This window comes from Schistocerca gregaria, chromosome 10 (genome assembly GCF_023897955.1).
Source record: "Schistocerca gregaria isolate iqSchGreg1 chromosome 10, iqSchGreg1.2, whole genome shotgun sequence".
NCBI lineage: Eukaryota > Metazoa > Arthropoda > Insecta > Orthoptera > Acrididae > Schistocerca > Schistocerca gregaria.
The window spans coordinates 119,802,574-119,811,233 of record NC_064929.1 but is presented as its reverse complement, the minus strand read 5'-3'; the positions used below and the strand labels follow the sequence as shown (position 1 = coordinate 119,811,233).

At 44.3% G+C, this 8,660-nt stretch overlaps 1 pseudogene; it reads right to left on the bottom strand.

Moving 5' to 3' along the window:
* Positions 1-7,997: 7,997 nt before the first annotated feature.
* LOC126293770 (5S ribosomal RNA) lies at positions 7,998-8,115 on the bottom strand (annotated as a pseudogene).
* Positions 8,116-8,660: the final 545 nt, after the last annotated feature.

Genomic DNA, 8,660 nt, shown 5'->3' with positions numbered 1-8,660 from the left:
GAAAGATCTGACGGTGAATACCTCGGAATGGTTTCTTCGAGCAGTTGACCGCCAGTAGCACACACACAAACAACACACACACACACAAATGGTTAACACAAACAACACACACACACAAATGGTTATTAGTAGAGAAGTAATATTGCTTATCATATTTATTATTAATCCGACGGCAACGGCCTTTCCGCAGTTGTTACACCGGTTCCCGTGAGATCAACAAAGTTAAGCGCTGTCGGGCGTGGTCGGCACTTGGATGGGTGACCATCCAGGCCGCCATTCGCTGTTGCCATTTTTCGCGGTGCACTCAGCCTCGTGATGCCAACTGAGGAGCTACTCGACCGAATAGTAGCTGCTCCTGTCACAGAAAACCATCATAACGACCGGGAGAGCGGTGTGCTGACCACACGCCCCTCCTATCCGCATCCTCCACGGAGGAAGACACGGCGGTCGGATGGTCCCTGTAGGCCGCTCGTGGCCTGAAAACGGAGTGCTTTATTTTATTAGTAATCCTGTGTATTAACTACTTTAGGTGTCCATCCATGTACAGCATTTGGTGATTTCTCGTCTAGATCGTCAGCATCTTTTGTTCATTTAGTCTCACATCTCGTCTTCCTCCTCCTGTTCCTTCTCATTGTCACTAATTTCGCTCTCACTGCTGGTATCGCTGTCCACCCTCTGGAGATTGTTGTTGCGTTGCACATGGTCATGTCCGCTATGTCGTGTCCGCATGTACTATTGAAATATTGTTGTCAATACGTTTAGTTATGCCCAATGTTCTTCGTCTCTTATTGTTGTATATACAGGGTGAGTCGCGTAAGACGTAAGACCCCTATTACTCCAGGGCCGATTGCACGTATCGACAAGCGGCGTTCGGCGAATCATAGCCGACTATGGGGCACATACTTTGGTTCATGCACAATAACCACAACGTTTATATTGTCCGAGATTATGAGGCAAGTACATGTTTATGAAATAGGACGTTATACTTTTTTTACCATCATTCGAACGCTCTGGAAAAGACGCGTATAGTGATGCAACACATGTTGCTATTGTGATTACAGTGCATGTACCAACGTTGTTTTTGTTGTGGTCTTCAGTCCTGAGACTGGTTTGATGCAGCTCTCCACGCTACTCTATCCTGTGCAAGCTTCTTCATCTCCCAGTACCTACTGCAACCCACATCCTTCTGAATCGGCTTCGTGTATTCATCTCTTGGTCTCCCTCTACGATTTTTACCCTCCACGCTGCCCTCCAGTACTAAATTCGTGATCCCTTGATGCCTCAGAACATGTCCTACCAACCGGTCCCTTCTTCTAGTCAAGTTGTGCCACGAACTCCTCCCAAATCCTGTTCAGTACGTGCACATTAGTTATGTGATCTACCCATCTAATCTTCAGCATTCTTTTGTAGCAGCACATTTCGAAAGCTTCTATTCTCTTCTTGTCCAAACTAGTTATCGTCCATGTTTCATTTCCATGCATGGCTACACTCCATATAAATACTTCCAGAAACGACTTCCTGACACTTAAATCTATACTCGATGTTAACAAACTTCTCTTCTTCAGAAACGCTTTTCTTGCCATTGCCAGTCTACATTTTATATCCTCTCTACTTCGACCATCATCAGTTATTTTGCTCCCCAAATAGCAAAACTCGTTTACTACTTAAAGTGTCTCATTTCCTAATCGAATTCCCTCAACATCACCCGACTTCATTCGACTACATTCCATTATCCTCGTTTTGCTTTTGTTGATGTTCATCTTATATCCTCCTTTCATGCCCCATAATCCTCTATGATTCGCCGAAAACCGCATGCCGATAGGTGCAATAGCCGCCGGAATAAAGGGGGTGTTACGTCTTACGCGACTCACCCTGTATATCTATGTCTGTATCTGTGTAATCTAAGTGTAGTGTATGTCTATTGTTCGCGTATTGCCCGCAGAAAAAGACAGTGTGATGTGGCGAACCTTCTTCCCCGCATGTGCATGTAGGTGTCTGCCTCAGATTCACGCGGTTTAAGTGCGTGGGATAAGGTCCGTGCCGGTTAAGAAATGTACCATACCGCGGCTGGGATCGATATGTCTCATTCTCAGCTGCTCCCTTATGTCAGGGAGGACGTCGTGCAGTAACGTCCTTTATCACAAATCTTTCCATTTCCAGTGTTGCAACTTCCCGAATGATGATGAGATGATGAGGACAACACAAACACCCAGTCCCCGAGAGGAGATAATCCCCGACCCGGCCGGGAATCGTACCCGGGACACCGTGATCCAGAGGCAGCAACGCTAACCGCACGCTGATTTTCTGTTTTCTTTTTTGATTCCGTGCGGAAACACTTTTTCGTCGCACTGAACAAGACGCTTGCTACAATCTCTACCATGACAATTAAATCAACTCCATCGTCCCATCACTAGGGTGCAGACGGCTCAAATGGATCACGAAACTCTTTCAGAACATGTTGCCCAGCCGAGCGGGGTTAGCCGAGCGGTCTCGGGCGCTGCAGTCGTGGACTGTGCGAGTTATCTCGGCGGAGGTTCGAGTCCTCCCTCGGGCATGGGTGTGTGTGTTTGTCCTTAGGATAATTTAGGTTAAGTAGTGTGTAAGCTTATGGACTGATGACCTTAGCAGTTAAGTCACATATGATTTCACACACATTTGAACATTTGAACTTGTCGGATTTTCCGCTGACTTTGAGGGCTGAAAATGCGCGAAACAGCCGCCGTCATGCGAGTAGTTACCACACATTTGTACAAAACGCAAAGGGCTCGTCCGGGATTTGAACCCGGGACCTCTTGCACCCAAAGCAGGAATCTAACCTGTAGACCAACTCTTTTTTCCCTTAGTGTTCGGCCAAATTTCTTTTATCGTACTCCAATTTTTTGCCAGTAACCAGCGGTAACCACTGCGCTGTGGCCACGTTGTGTCGTTCAGGGCCTTATCGGTGCTGTGTATGGCTCTGTTCTATCCACTGGTTCCTCATACACCTCACTGTTTGAGCAGTGTCCCCTGTACGAGCCGGAGTGTCACGGAAAGAGAGACGCGCCTCCCTGATATCAATCGTTCTGTCCCATTCTAACGCATTCACACGCCTATACTCTACCCTGTTACGTCGTTTTGGCGGTTCCATCTCAGAATTCCGTACACCTTGCCAATTTCTTTCATAATTTCCTAAATGCTCTGTGTTATTATTTTGTGGCTTTTCCGTATTTCTATGTACCTCTTCCCGTATTGGAACGCGAGTGTCCTCTGAAATATGTAATTCTTGTATTACTTGTGCCAACTGATCTTGTACTTCCCGGATTTCTCTTTTGTGTTGCGTATTAATCTGATTCTGCTTTTGTTTGAATTTCCTAATTTGTTCGTACTCTTCTGTGTCATTAAAGACTACCGGTTTCGTGTCATTCAGATTATCATTTACTTTCGTAGATAAATTATTTAACTGATCCGAAAGTTTGACTAATTTCTCTGATAATGAACTGATTTCCTTCGTGTGTCTTTCTGAACCAAGTGTCGGAGTATCTACTGTTTCCTTTAAGTTTTCCTGAGTTTTTGCAAGTTGCGTAAACGAATCGGTAGATGTAACTGAGTCAATTTTAGCTTGCAAGGTATCGTCATTTTCAATAACAATAGTTTGCAATTCTATTATGGCAGCTTCGTGATTCTGTAATGCATTTTCATGCCGCGAAAAAATAGGTTGAAAATGCTCACAAATTTGTGTTTTTAGGCCATTACAGACTTTTTGACATTTAGATTCAATTTTAAGTAACTCTGCAGTTAAACCTTCACGCGTTAGTTCAAGCGTTTGTTCCATTGAGTCTAACGTTTGAAGCTGTTGGTGTGTTTGTCTCTGATTTTGTTCTATTGCGTCTAACGTTTGAAGCTGTTGTCGTATTTGTTGTATTAATTGGAATGACAACGCACTAGCGTCTGGAACATGTTCCTCTGTACTTTTCAGCAGAGCATTTGCACCAGCAAAATTCACATTTTGAAAAGCAGAAAATGTGTCTTGACTTATTTCAGAAAACGGTGAGAACGAAAAACGCGAATCTACTGTATTTACAAGACTGTGTCCTGTTATTTCGGATTCATGAGACGGGCTGTTGCAGACCGATCGATCGATAATGCTTCCCTGTTCATTAATTGTTTCACTGTCTACACCATTATTTGTCGCCTGATCCATTTCCCTGTGCACAGTTTCCAAATTACTATGTTGAAATTTAGTTAATTCATTACATGGTGGCGCTAACACACTACTTTCGTCTTCACTGTCATTTCTCAGTTTACTTTGGAGTCTGGTATCACGTTTTTCACACGCCATAATTATCAAGTATTTCACACGATAACAAGAAAATCACAATTTGAAGAGCAAAAACAAGAAAACGCTTTAACATTGCGCTGAAAATAGTATCTAATTAATTGCAAGCACAGCTGCAAAGTATTTGGTGCAAATCTACATGCATACCACAACTGTTTTACAGTACAACAAAAAAAAAAAAAAAAAAAAAAAAAAACTACATCTACAAAGGTGATTCTCTCTACATTTACGCGCTAGTAATAAGCAAAAACTACACTAATTACACAAACTACAAGAAAAAATCAGAAGATTCGAGTGAGGTATACTCGGCTAAGGGTCGACATATGAAACATCCCCTTAGAAAAAATTATAAATGACAGTGATGGAAAACGTCTACGTTATTTGATTTTGAAACAGCTGAGCAAAACTGAACGTACTCAGATATTTCTCACTTTACTTGTTCTTACCATCACTAAACTGACATACAATAATTTTTTGCGCAACGCAATCTGACTTTCAATAAGCCCTGACTTGCAGTAACGTATACCTTTCATGAGTAACTTACCTCACAAAAATCTTCGTTACTCGAACTACTGCAATACAGCGTGCGCCAATACTGCCAGCTAAATAAAAGATTCTAACTACTGAAGGCACTAACTACTGATAGGAATAGTTAACAAATGAAAGATTTTGATAGAGAACAAACAATGCTGTCGTTGTTGTGGTCTTCAGACCTGAGACTGGTTTGATGCAGCTCTCCATCTACTCTATCCTGTGCAACCTTCTTCATCTCCCAGTACTTACTGCAACCTACTTCCTTCTGAATCTGCTTAGTGTAGTCATCTCTTGGTCTCCCTCTACGATTTTTACCCTCCACGCTGCCCTCTAATACTAAATTGCTGATCCCTTGAAGCCTCAGAACATGTCCTACCAACCGATCCCTTCTTCTGGTCACGTTGTGCCATAAACTTCTCTCCTCCCCAACCCTATTCAATACTTCCTCATTAGTTATGTGATCTACCCATCTAATCTTCAGCATTCTTTTGTAGCAACACATTTCGAAAGCTTCTATTCTCTTCTTGTCCAAACTAGTTATCGTCCATATTTCACTTCCATACATGGCTACACTCCATACAAATACTTTCAGAAATGACTTCCTGGCACCTACATCTATACTCAATGTTAACAAATTTCTCTTCTTCAGAAACGCTTTCCTTGCCATTGCCAGTCTACATTTTATATCCTCTCTACTTCGACCATCATCAGTTATTTTGCTCCCCAAATAGCAAAACTCCTTTACTAGTTTAAGTGTCTCATTTCCTAATCTAATTCCCTCAGCATCACCCGACTTTATTCGACTACATTCCATTATCATCGTTTTGCTTTTGTTGATTTTCATCTTATATGTTCCTTTCAAGACACTATCCATTCCGTTCAACTGCTCTGCCAAGTCCCTTGCTGTCTCTGACAGAATTACGATGTCATCGGCGAACCTCAACATTTTTATTTCTTCTCCATGGATTTTAATACCTACTCCGAATTTTTCTTTTGTTTCCTTCACTGCTTGCTCAATATACAGATTGAATAACATCGGGGAGAGACTACAACCCTGTCTCACTCTCTTCCCAACCGCTGCTTCCCTTTCATGTCCCTCGACTCTTATAGCTGCCATCTGGTTTCTGTACAAATTGTAAATGACCTTTCGCTCCCTGTATTTTATCCCTGCTACCTTCAGAATTTGAAAGAGAGTATTCCAATCAACATTGTCAAAAGCTTTCTCTAAGTCTACAAATGCTAGAAAAGTAGGTTTGCCCTTTCTTAATCTAGCTTCTAAGATAAGTCGTAAGGTCAGTATTGCCTCATGTGCTCCAACGTTTCTACGGAATCCAAACTGATCTTCCCCGAGGTCGGCTTCTACTAGTTTTTCCATTCGTCTGTAAAGAATTCACGTTAGTATTTTGCAGCTGTGACTTATTAAACTGATAGTTCGGTAATTTTCACATCTGTAAACACCTGCTTTCTTTGGGATTGGAATCATTATATTCTTCTTGAAGTCTGAGGGTATTTCGCCTGTCTCATACATCTTGCTCACCAGATGGTAGAGGTTTGTCAGGATTGGCTCTCTCAAGGCCGTCAGTAGTTCCAATGGAATGTTGTCTACCCCGGGGGCTTTGTTTCGACTCAGGTCTTTCAGTGCTCTGTCAAACTCTTCACACAGTATCGTATCTCCCATTTCAACTTCATCTACATCCTCTTCCATTTTCATAATATTATCCTCAAGTACATCGCTCTTGTATACAAACAATGTATTTACCTTAATAATGTTCAAAAGTCATAATACATATATATCAGTTCATGGCATCCAGTCTTACAAATTTCCTTTTACTGACGGACACACGTCCAGATCAACCGCTCTCAAAACTCCGCCATCTCTCTCCCCACATCCACCACTGCTGGCGGCTCACCTCCAACTGCACAACGCTACGCGCTGTTCACATACAACTGCCCAACACTACAATAGCGAGTATTCCAACAATGCAAACCAGCCACAGAGTGCACACAGCACAGCCACTGATTTTCATACAGAGCGCTCCGTGGCGCTACCAACATAAAATCCTAAACAGCCTACTTACAAGATCTCCACCGCCTCGTGCTATTGCTCAATTATGTCATTGCCACGTCGTGTTGTGGCACTTCTGTGTGCTCGCAGGGGCACCACATGATATTACGCAGGTGTACCAGTTTCTTTGCCTCTTCAGTGTACATCCGTAGTGCGTAGCGACTTTCCGAACGGACTGTATCACCTACGGCAATCTCCTGTCCTACATGCTGCAGCTGTCGCAGTGAAGTAGCGTAGTGCTACCTTTCAGATAACACAGCGATATTATTGCACCGCGAAGCAATATTAGTGGGCGGACTGCGATGATAGTGTCATCTGGGGCAACTGTACGCCACCTGCCCTTCCCAGGGCTGGTTATTCCGGAAGGGATGTATCGCCAGAGGCAGTTCGATTTCAATTACTCGGCCGCTCTGTCGGCACGAATTTAATTTATAGGTGAGGGTGAGCTGGCGAGGTCTGCCGCTTATTATTCTACACCGGCGGCAGGCGTGCTGTGTTACGCCCAGCTTGCTGGAGGCTTGGGGTGAGGGTGGGGGGACCGCCCCCACCAACCCTGTCTGCTCGTCCAGGGCGGGTCGTTCCCTCCCCTAGCCTCACCCTCATGGCCCTCCCTCTTAACCGCTTCCCACCCACCCCGGCGCCCTGATCGTGGTACCTTTTCCCGTGTTTCTTCTTTTTTAATATATTTTTTTTATTCGTGCGCTTCTGATCGAATTTGCGCTGCGGTGAGCCTGTTCTGTGGGAACCCTGCCCTTGCGTGATGTGGGGGTGGAAAAAATTGGCGACTGAAATTTTGCGGAAATGGCACGCAATAGCAATTCTTTTTTCTACATTGCGAATTCTTTCGTCCTGTCTAATTCATTTTCTCCAATGCACAGCACTCCGTCTTCAGGCTACAAGTGACCCATTGGGACCATCCGACCGCCGTGTCATCCTCAGCTGAGGATGCGGATAAGGGGGGGAGGTGTGTCGTCAGCACACCGCTCTCCCGGTCATTATGATGGTATTCTGTGACCGGAGCTGCTACTGTTCGGTCGAGCAGCTCCTCAGTTGGCATCGCGAGGCTGAGTGCACCCCGAAAAATGGCAACAGTGCATGGCGGCCTGGATGGTCACCCATCCAACTGCCGACCACGCCCGACAGCGCTTAACTTCGGTGATCTGACGGGAACCGGTGTGTCCACTGGGGCAAGGCCGTTGCCCATTTTCTCTCATGGGAACAAGGGAAATACACTGCAGTGCCAAAGAAACTCGTACACTCCTATCAATGGGTAGCCCAATCAGTGGCGAATTCCACAACATACCAAAAAGTCTTCGAATGGTCAACAATGTTCCAGAATATTTCACAATCTTTGGGAGTGTTCTGGAATGTTCCGCAATGATCTGGGACGTCCCAGGATGTCCCCCAACATTCTGAAAACTTCCTGAAACTTCCAGACTATTTCCGAATATTTAGGAACATCCCGAATCATTGTGGAACCTTCCGCAATATTCTGGAATATTGTGGAATTTTGTCGAATATTACAGGATGTCCTGAAATGTTCTAGAATATTCTAGAACGTTCTGGAATGTTCTAGAAATTTCCAGAGGGCGAAACTTCCCAGTGCGAGGGTGATCCCAAAAGTAAGGTCTCTTATTTTTATATAAGTACAGAACAGTCTGTGGCAGTTGGTCACACTGTTATGAAGAGTGTGTAAACATGGCGCACGTCGCGCTGAGGCGCTCAGTCTTGGCTCGGCAGCCGTTG